Source organism: Leptonychotes weddellii, chromosome 15, assembly GCF_054177405.1.
Source record: "Leptonychotes weddellii isolate Sample4059 chromosome 15, ASM5417740v2, whole genome shotgun sequence".
Lineage (NCBI taxonomy): Eukaryota > Metazoa > Chordata > Mammalia > Carnivora > Phocidae > Leptonychotes > Leptonychotes weddellii.
The window spans coordinates 17807346-17817744 of NC_138383.1; the positions used below are offsets into that span (position 1 = coordinate 17807346).

Consider the following 10399-nt stretch of genomic DNA (forward strand, 5'->3'; position numbering starts at 1 on the left):
CGGGGAGGGCCTGGGTGCTCCCTTTGAAGTTTGAGCTCCTCCTTGGGGCTCACTCCCCCTGATGGAGCTGCTCCTAAGGGCTGGCTGTCTTCAGAGGCTCTGCTAGGCCCCTCTCTAAGTGCCCAGGTGAAGAGGAAAGCTTGAGAGATGAGAGTAGACTTGCCAGCCCTCCCTTCCTTGTGAGTCTGGAACGGCTGTCTGCTTCCTTTAAAATACTAACCTGTAAGCAGTTTAGGAACACTTGTGAAATGAAAGAGTTTAATTTCAACCTTATCTTGTGATTAATCACAGTGCCTTGCTCCTCCTTCTAGTTTCCCAGAAGTGGGAAAACTTCCTTCAAATCCTAGTTATAGGCAAACAGGTTAGAACGTGTGACTTGATCTGAGCTGGAGAAATTGCAAGGTGGGTTTCCTCGAAGAAGCCATCTCTGACCAGCCGGAGGCTCCTTCTCACCTGTAGAAATGGGTTGGAGATACGCTTACGTACAGAGCTGAACATAAATCCTCCCGGTTATTAGCAGGTTATGCTTTCCATTTCTGCCAGGTGGAGAAAATGGAGGGGGATACAAATCAATAAGAAGAAAACAAGCAAGGGGGCATTTGGCTGGCTCAGTTGGTAGAGCATGTGACTCTTGATCTCAGGGTTGTGAGTTCGAGCCCCATGTTGGGGTAGAGTTTCTTAATAAAAAGAAGAAGGAGAAGAAGAAGAAGAAGGAGAAGGAGAAAAAGAAGAAGAGAAGAAGAAGAAGAAGGAGAAGGAGAAGAAGAAGAAGAAGGAGGAGGAGGAGGAGGAGGAGGAGAGAATGAATAGTCAAAAAATAGGTAAAAGGAATAAACGGTTCATGATAAATAAAAATGTAAAATGATACTCAGTCTAACTAGTAATCAGAAAAATTCAAACTTAAGGCAAAATATTAGATAAGCAAAAATTTAAAGATATCTAATGTTGATGAGGCTTCTGAGAAATGGATGCTTTAATACAGTATTTTTATATTGGTGGTAGTTTAAATGGATACATTCTGGATACATTCTGGAGAGTAAACTGGCAGTTCTCTTGATATGTAAAATCACATAACCTTTGACCCAGCAATTCTACTTCCAGGAATAACCTGGGTCCCTGATAACTAGGGACATGTGCTGGAACATATGCACAAAGATGTATATATATAGGGATGTGTGCTGCAGCGGTGTTCATAATGCTGAACAGCAACCTGGCCGTCCATATGTCCATCCAGAGGGGTGGGTTTAAATAAACTTATAGTGATCCCTATTAAGGAACACAAAGGAGCCATTTTTAAGAAATATAAGGTATGGGGTACCTGGGTGGCTCGGTTAGGCGACTGCCTTCGGCTCAGGTCATGATCCTGGAGTCCCTGGATCGAGTCCCGCATCGGGCTCCCTGCTCGGCAGGGAGTCTGCTTCTCCCTCTGACCCTCCCCCTTCTCATGTGCTCACTCTCTCTCATTCTCTCTCTCTCAAAATAAATAAATAAAATCTTAAAAAAAAAAAAAAAGAAATATAAGGTAGAAGTATCATCAGCATGGAAAGGTGGCCAACACATGGTAGGTGACAAAAATAAGTTTTGTGAAAAAACGAAAGTATTTTTGAGCGCACACGGAGGAAAAAAAAAAGATGTGTATGTGCGTGCACTGTGCACGTGCGCATGTTGAGGGGGCTGCTGGTGTGGAAGAAGCAGCACGTGTGCAGGCTGGATGTGAGAGATGGCATGCTGAGTTTAGGGTGAAGGAGGAAAGCGTCAGGTAGTGAACTGGAGAAGTCAGCCAGGACCAGACCTGGATGTGCCTTGCAAAACAGGAAGCTGCTGAGGGTTGCTGAACCAGGCACTGGGCTGGAGAAAGATCCCTCCAGCATCAGTGACACATCAAGGTTACCACCCAGGCCTGAAAGGAGCAGGGCCTTGCCCAAGTTTGAAGAGGAGGGGACCGATTCTAGAAACACTGAGTGGGAAGAATCTATAGGAGTTTAAGATGACAGATTCTGTAATGGGTGTAAGGGAGAGGAAGGAGTGTGAGAGGACAGATTTCAATCACTGGGTGATTACTGAGACACAAGGAAGTCAAGAGGAGCATGGATCCACAGGTTGAGTTTGAGATGCCTGGGAATATCCAGATGGAGCTAGGGGCCCAGTAGGTGACAGAGAATTCATAGGTCTAGAGCTAAGGAGAGAGTTCTAGATGGAGAGTGAGCAATACCCAAGTGGCAGTTAAAGCCATAGGGGTGAATAGGGTCGCTCAGGGAGAATTTGTGGTGTGGGATGGTCCTAGACTGGAAAAGGACTGGAAGAGAACCCGATAGAATACAACACATATGGGGTAGGAAGGAGGAGTGCATTGCAAGGACAAAATGAAGGAGCCAGCAAAAAGCAGAAGAAAAACTAGTGTGTGTCAGTGAGGTTGGATTGCCTACTCACTTCTGGCAGAGCCCTGATTTTGTTCTGCATTCCACCCTTCTTCCAAGTGGTTTGGCAATAAATCCTGATTAATCCAAGCCAATTATGGTCATCACAGTTTCCTTGCCAGGGACTTATTTAGGAAGGGACATCTGATGCAACTGAGGTCAATGTGATGTGAGGAAAGTCTTCTGGGGGCTCCTGGGGAAGGTCTCCTCCCTGATTAGAAATAGACATACAGGAAGAGATGCTCTGTTCTTTAGCTGTGTGTTACCACATTTGGATATGGCACCTGGAACTGCCACAGTCATTCTTTAATGTGTAGAGGAGAGCATCTTGAGGATAAGCCATCATGCTGAGGGTGGTAGAGCAGAAAGATGGAAGGCACTGGGTCCCGGATGTCATTGCTAAGCCGTGGAATTGATCAGCCCTGGAGCAGCTTCATAGCTGGACTTCTTAAAATGTAGGATTTATTTTGGGGTGCCTAGGTGGCTCAGTTGGTTAAACGTCAGACTCTTGGTTTCAGCTCAGATCATGATCTCAGGGTCGTGAGATCAAGCCCCACATCGAGCCCCTCATCGAGCCCTGCTCGAGGGCTCCACACTCAGCCCAGAGTCTGCTTGGGCTTCTCTCCCTCTTCTTCCTCCCCTCTCCTTGCCTTCTCCTTCTCCCTCTCCTTCTGCCCCTCCCCCCTGCTTACAGAAGCACGAGCTCTCTCTCTTTCTAAAATAAATAAATAGGTAACCCTCTCAGGTCCTCTCCGTCTTCAGGAGCTTTGTACTATCATTCAATATGCTTTACTATTGCTCAATAAAATCTTGCTTTGCTATCCAAATAAATAAATAAATAAAATCTTTTTAAAAAACTTACAATACATTTTTCCTTATGGTTAAGCTATTTGATTTGGATTCTGTTTTTACTTGCAGCTCAAGGCACAGCCATGGGGGAGGATACTGTAGGAGCCTAGGAAAGAGAAAATTCCAAGGAGGAAATGATTTGGAGTAATATGGAGATGGAAAAGGGACCTTCACATTTGGGGGACCATTGGTGACTTTGGTGGAGATATTGACCCTGGGCCATGAGAGTAAAAACCAGATTGCAAAAGCTTACTTACCATTATACATAGTTGGCACTAATGGATATTTGGAGAATCATAAAATTGAGACACAAATGGAAGATAAGGAGGTGGGCAGGGAGGATGGACTTTAAAACGTCATTTTAATCTGATGCCCACAGATCCCCTGCAGGGGGTCTATGGAAAGAATTCAGGGGACCCATGAACTTGGATGGGAAGAAAATTACACCTTGATTTTTCACCCACCTCTAATTAAAATATCGTCTCCCCTTCAATTATGACTGCAGGCATCAATCTTCAGTAGTATGAGTAGTAACTGTGACTTTGTCACCTGTAAAAATCACAGCTATTTTTACTTCACATTACAGTTGACACAGCTGTTGCGAAATAGTGTTTATAATCATCACTACTTAAAAATATGGGCGTTATTATAGGCCCACGTCAAGATTTTGCTATTTAATGCATTAACAAAGGACACACAAGAATAAAAGAAAGAAGCACATGTATAACGATGTCACAAATTTTAAAAATCTATTGTAACAACTGCATTTCACGGTAATTGATGTCCATGGTAATTCTATGCATATTGCAGGCATTCAAGAACATTATCCACCAGACAGCCAAAGGCATCCATGGTGTGAAAAAGGCTAGGAACTCCAGCTGCAAAGGAAAAGAGAGAAGGGGAGGTTTGCACCGTGGAGATGGGAACGTGGGGTCTGGAGAACACTGTGTTTGAGGACATGGGAGAGGTTTCTGTGTGGTGGTGCTGCAGGCTCAGAGAGGGGACTTTGAGAGCCGAAGTCCCTGAGGAGGCTGGAGCTATTGGGATGCAGGGCTCAGGTGGAGGGATTAACCACAGGAAGGAAACTTTTCCCACAATAAAAGGGAGGAAAGGATGAGTGTAGATAAAAATAAGTGTTTTAGTGGGGGGCAGGAAGTTGAGGGGGCTTCTGACTGATGGCTTCTATTTTCACTGTCAAGTAGGAGTGAAGTTATCTGCTGAGAGTGAGAATGACAGGGGAGTTGATAAGGTAGGGAACCAAAGAAGGCTGACAAGGACGAGCAGAGGGACCACAGGCCCACCACCCGGTTGTCATGGCAACACTTTGCGTGGGTGTGCACTGTCTCCAGCTGTGTTCAGCTGCTCAAGTGTATAAGTCAGAGGGCAGAAAGGCAGCTAAAGCCAGGGCTGGGGTTTTACCAGGAGGATGGGGTGAAGATCAGGGGACTACAGGAGGGATGACCCAGCTTGTCCAGAAGCTGTGTGGAGAAAGGTGTGCAGCTAGGAAGGGGCTGCTAGCTTGGAGTAAAATCCACCTTTTCAACATTAGGAAGATGAATGGGACAAAGGGAAGGAGAAGGTGGAGGTACCGGAAATAGTGGCGCAAGAAGGAGCCGGTCAAGTTTAAGTTTAAGTAGTTCACAGGATGGCAAGTACTGAGGTCCATCCATTGTGTGGGTGACAAGGAGAGAAGTAGTAAAGGGCATTAGAGGTGAGGAGGTCAAGTCCAGCCAAGACCAACCATATGGATCTAAAAGACACCTAGGAGGAATTTGAAGCTTGGAGTGGAAGTTCTGGAGGACATGGAGGAGTGATTTAGAAATAGGTAGATGATTGGAGCCAGTGGTAGAAGAATCTGATGGTGGTGGATACCATGGGCCTCAAAGGAGGAGGAGGGCCTTTTCAGCAAGGTACAATAGTAATTGTCTAAAAGTAGCAATAAGGAGCTAAAGGAATACCTATCCACCATGAGGTGGAGAATGGGGATCCATGTTCCTGCTGTGTAGCCAGGACTTCAAGAACTAACTAGCTTTTATGAAAGAGCCCAGAGAGAACCAGACAGTTGGGGACCAGACCTGATCTAGGACAGTGGCTTCCAATCCCACAAGATAGTCCCCTCCCATGCCCCACCCCAACCTGGAAGCATTTGCAAACCAGCAGAGGCCTATTTGGTTTCATCACAGTAGTGGGGGTGGGGGATCCCGGCATTTCGTACCTAGAGATCAGAGATGCAGTATCCTGCAGTGTGCAGTAGAGCCCCACGGTGATGAACCGTCCCGCCCAAAATGCCCATAGTGCATCCCATACACTTTACGGATGAGGAAGCTGGGATTCAGAGAGCTGAGATGCGTACTTAGGTTTTGGAACTTCTCTAGTTTTGATATTATATTAAGATCTGTGTGTATGTCTGAGGTCACTGTGGTAATTAATGTTGGTTGCGAATCCAGCCCCCTCTCTCTAGTCACCTCTCAATGATGGGTGTATGGTTGCCTCTGTTCTTGCCTGTGGAAGGTAAAGAGAAGTCATGGAGCAAGACTCCTGGGGCAACTTTTTCAAAAAGGCAAGTGCAGCTGGAGGCCCCTGCCTCTTTTGCTCTGCTCCTAGTCTTCTCCTTGGAACTTGGTCCAGCCACCATCTTGTATCCATGAGCACCAAGGCCACACATGAGTGATGGTGGGACACAAAGATAGACAGGCCAGGTATCCTGGGTGGCTTCCTAATAGATGTCCCAACCCTGAACTGTCCACCTGTGGACTACCAAGTGAGAAAAACAAACTATACTATTTGTGTAGCCTACTGTTAATTGAATGTTCTGTTAATTGCCGCTGAATGTATTTCTGCCTGATGGAGTCGTAGGGCCAGTTAGCAACAGCTGAGGCTAAACCCACGTTTTCTTTTCTTTTGTTTTTAAAGATTTTATTTATTTATTTGACAGAGAGAGACACAGCGAGAGAGGGAACACAAGCAGGGGCAGAGGGAGAGGGAGAAGCAGGCTCCCTGCTGAGCAGGGAGCCCGATGCGGGGCGCGATCCCAGGACCCCGGGATCATGACCTGAGCCGAAGGCAGCCGCTTAACAACTGAGCCACTCAGGCGCCCCTAAACCCACGTTTTCTGTCTCACAATCTAATAGTGTTTCCTTGACAGCAGTGGTGTGGTTTCCAGACAAGCAACATCCGCATTGCCTGGGAACTTGTTAGAAATGCAGAATTTCTAAACTTCTAAATCAGAAACCCAACAATCTGGTTTAACAAGCCCTCCCTCCGGGTGATTCTCACGCACCCATTTGGAGAGCCACTGATCTCTAGCTGTGCTCTCCCTTGGCATCACCTGGAGGCTCGTGAAAATACATCAGCTCAGATCCCACCCCAGATCCCCTGAATGGAATCTGTATTTTCAGGAGATCCCTGGGTTATCTGTATGCGCATTAAAGTGTAAGGAGCACTGCTCTGCAATATGCTTAATTGAGTCTTTTTATTTCTCTTATTGAAGCCAGAGCATTAAAAAGCAACATAACTGACCAGGCTGAAATCAAGCACTCAGGATCCAGCCAATGCACTTCACATTAAAAAACCTAAACATTTTAAAATTAAAAAGATACAGTCCACAACTGAACTTTCACAGTTTTGATTGTGGAAGTTTAAAAGCATAAAAAGCAGCAAGTATCCTGTGATTACAACCTATGTGCTTCACAATTGATTTTTTTAAATATATTTTTTAAAGATTTTATTTATTTATTTATTTGACAGAGAAAGAGAGACAGCGAGAGAGGGAACACAAGCAGGGAGAGTGGGAGAGGGAGAAGCGGGCTTCCCGCCGAGCAGGGAGCCCGATGTGGGACTGGATCCCAGGACCCCGGGACCATGACCTGAGCCGAAGGCAGACGCTTAACGACTGAGCCACCCAGGCGCCTCTTTATATTGATTTTAAACAAAAAACGTATCCCAAGTATAAATTTGAGAATATTCTTTTAGGATTCTCTCTCACTCTTTTTTTTTTTTTTTAAGATTTTATTTATTTATTTGAGACCGAGAGATACAGAGGGAGAGAGACCATGAGCAGGTTAGAAGCAGAGGGAGAGGGTGAGGGAGAAGCAGACTCTGATCCTTGTCGTTTGCGCTTCTATGCCTTCACAGGTTTTTCTTTTTCTGATGAAATTTAAAAATATCTCCAATATGGTAAGATACAATATTTCCTATGACTGCTTTAATGTGTTGTTATATTTTATAAATTGATTTCTTCAAGCGTCTGGGATTGAGTTATCATTCCTTTATTTTCTAGAGCTTCCATTGTTTTTATTTTATTTTATTTTTTAAAGATTTTATTTATTTTTCAACAGAGAGAGAGACAGTGAGAGAGGGAACACAAGCAGGGGGAGTGGGAGAGGGAGAAGCAGGCCTCCCACTGAGCAGGGAGCCCGATGTGGGGCTCGATCCCAGGACCCTGGGATCATGACCTGAGCCGAAGGCAGACGCTTAACGACTGAGCCACCCAGGCGCCCCCCAAATTAACTTTTTTTAAAAAGATTTATTTATTTGAGAGAGAGAGAGCGCAAGTGGGTGGTGGAGGGGAAGGGTAGAGGGAGAAGCAGAGACTCCCCACTGAGCAGGGAGCCTGACAGAGGGGCTTGATCCCAGGACCCTGAGATCATGACCTGAGCCAAAATCAAGAGTTGGATACTTTAATGGACTCAGCCACCCAGGCGCCCCTAGAAATTAATTTTCGACAAGGTTTTAGTCTGCTGCTAAGTTGGTTTGTTAAATCAACATAATAAAGTTCTAAGAATAGTTACTGAGCAATCTAATTGCAATTTGGAAGGTCCAGCCCTATTTTCACCTTTTAGTACTTTTACTGTTTTAAGGTTTATACACCCAATGTGTATAATCTCTATACCCAATGGGGGCTTGAACCCACAACCCCGAAATCAAGAGGTGAATGCTCTACCGACTGAGCCAGCCAGGCACTGCTCACCTTTTAGCACTTCTTATGAATAGTTATTTATTTATTTATTTATTATTATGTTCAGTTAGCCAACATATAGTACATCATTAGTTTTTGATGTAGTGTTCAACGATTCATTATTTGCATATAACACCCAGTGCTCATTACAACACGTGCCCTCCTTAATACCCATAACCTGGCTACCCCCTCCCCCCACCCCCTCCCTTCTGTAACCCTCAGTTTCTTTCCCCAGACTTCTTAGGAATCGTTTTTGTTTGCTTGTTTCGGAGCTCCTGTTTTCTTAGTCCTGGCCGGCCTGCCCCTCTGGCTCCTCACCTCTCCAGTTTAAGACTAGCTGTTGACCCGAGGGCCTTCAGGTCTCAGGCGATCCCTTTGTGCAGGTTCTCAGGGTGGGTCTGTGACCGTTGTGAGCATTCCCGAGTGAAAAGTCCCTTCCCTGATTTGCTTCGTCACCGCCTATGAATTAGGGATAGAAGGACGTCAGCGAGTTTATTTTCTGGACTGATCCAGACCAAACAGGCTGAAGCAGTGCTCCCTGGTTGAATCACTCTGTCATCAAATAAGGAGCTGATGAACCAAGGAGCCTGGAAACAACCTGTGTCCACTTCCTCGGGCCATAGCACCTCCATGGCTCAGAAACCATGCATGGCTTAAGGTGGTTTTCTGTGAATCACAGGTTGAAGTAGAGTTATTCTCAAACTGGTCTCACGTGTTGGAATCAAAGCAATTTAAGTCTTATCTTCTCTAATCTGAGTTGACATTTTTTTTTTTTAAAGATTTTATTTATTTATTTGAGAGAGAGAGAGTGAGAGAGCACATGAGAGGGGGGAGGGTCAGAGGGAGAAGCAGACTCCCCGCCGAGCAGGGAGCCCGATGCGGGACTCGATCCAGGGACTCCAGGATCATGACCTGAGCCGAAGGCAGTCGCTTAACCAACTGAGCCACCCAGGCGCCCTGAGTTGACATTTTTGTGACATGTTTCCTCCTCCCTGGTGTATTTTAGAAGCGTCTGAGGGAACAGAGAAAAAGATCGTGGACTCTGGTAGCCTTTGCTTTGTTAATGTAGAGACGCCTTTTTTCTTTTCTTTCTTTTTTGAAAGATTTTATTTTTAGGTAATCTCTACACACAACGTGGGGCTCGAACTCACAACCCTGCGATCCAGAGTCACAAGCTCCCCCAGCTGAGTCCTCTAGGCACCCCAAGGTGCCTCTTTTTTTTTTAAGGAAGAAATAAAACTGTCTTTATTTACAGAAGATGTAAGGCATGATTGTACGCAGAAAGTCCTAAGGAATATACAAAAAGCTACTCGAACTAATAAGTGAGTTTAGAAAGGTTACAAGGTACACACAAGTCCATTGCAATTTTTAATTTGAAAAAACTTTTAAATTATTTTTTAATGTGGTAAAATATACATAACATAGAATTTACCATTTTAAACATTTTTAAGTGAACAATTTAGTGTCATTAAATACATTGACACTGATGCACAACCATCAAGATGGCTTCTTAACACATAAAATTTTTGATCAATAAATACATATTATACACATGATGTATATATGAATTAAAGATGGAATGGAGAAGCTGTGTGCTCTACCTGCATTTCTACTTCAAGATAGAACAAAATGTAAGAATTGAATTTTACGTATAACGAATTTACCAGGCAGTTCGCATGTGGCAGTATGAGATTCCCATTATATTTACAAGACAGGAAAAAAACTCATAAATATTTTAATGGGAGAGGACACACTTTATTCTATGTAAAATAATAACCTCTACCAGGTTCAAACATTACAACATCAAAATATATTTATTGTAGTAAATATAGAAAAGACAGGTAAGCAGAAAAAATAACCTAGAAGGATGGATATTATTGATAGCTGGTGCATGAGTTAATCATAAGCCCCAATTAGCAGACTTTTGTTCAACAGCAACTTGGGGTGACTATTGAGTTTCTGGCAATAAGAGATCAGTAGGTTTTATTTCTGGCTTTGTTTGAAAGAAGACCTTTTTTTTTTTTTTATTCTTATGTTAATCCCCATACATTACATCATTAGTTTTAGATGAAGTGTTCCATGATTCATTGTTTGTGCATAACACCCAGTGCTCCATGCAGAACGTGCCCTCCTCAATACCCACCACCAGGCTAACCCATCCTCCCACCCCCCTCCC

The 10399-nt window shown here is 44.3% G+C and overlaps 1 long non-coding RNA gene across 1 annotated transcript in view; it reads right to left on the minus strand.

Annotated features, from left to right (window-relative positions):
* LOC145717329 (uncharacterized) overlaps positions 1–10399 on the minus strand; it is a 25832-nt gene continuing 15433 nt past the window's right edge. The window contains exons 4-5 of the long non-coding RNA XR_014140477.1: positions 3731–3815; positions 1–453 (exon numbers count right to left, since the gene is read on the minus strand). This is a non-coding gene — a long non-coding RNA (uncharacterized LOC145717329). The remainder of the gene's footprint in view (positions 454–3730; positions 3816–10399) is intronic.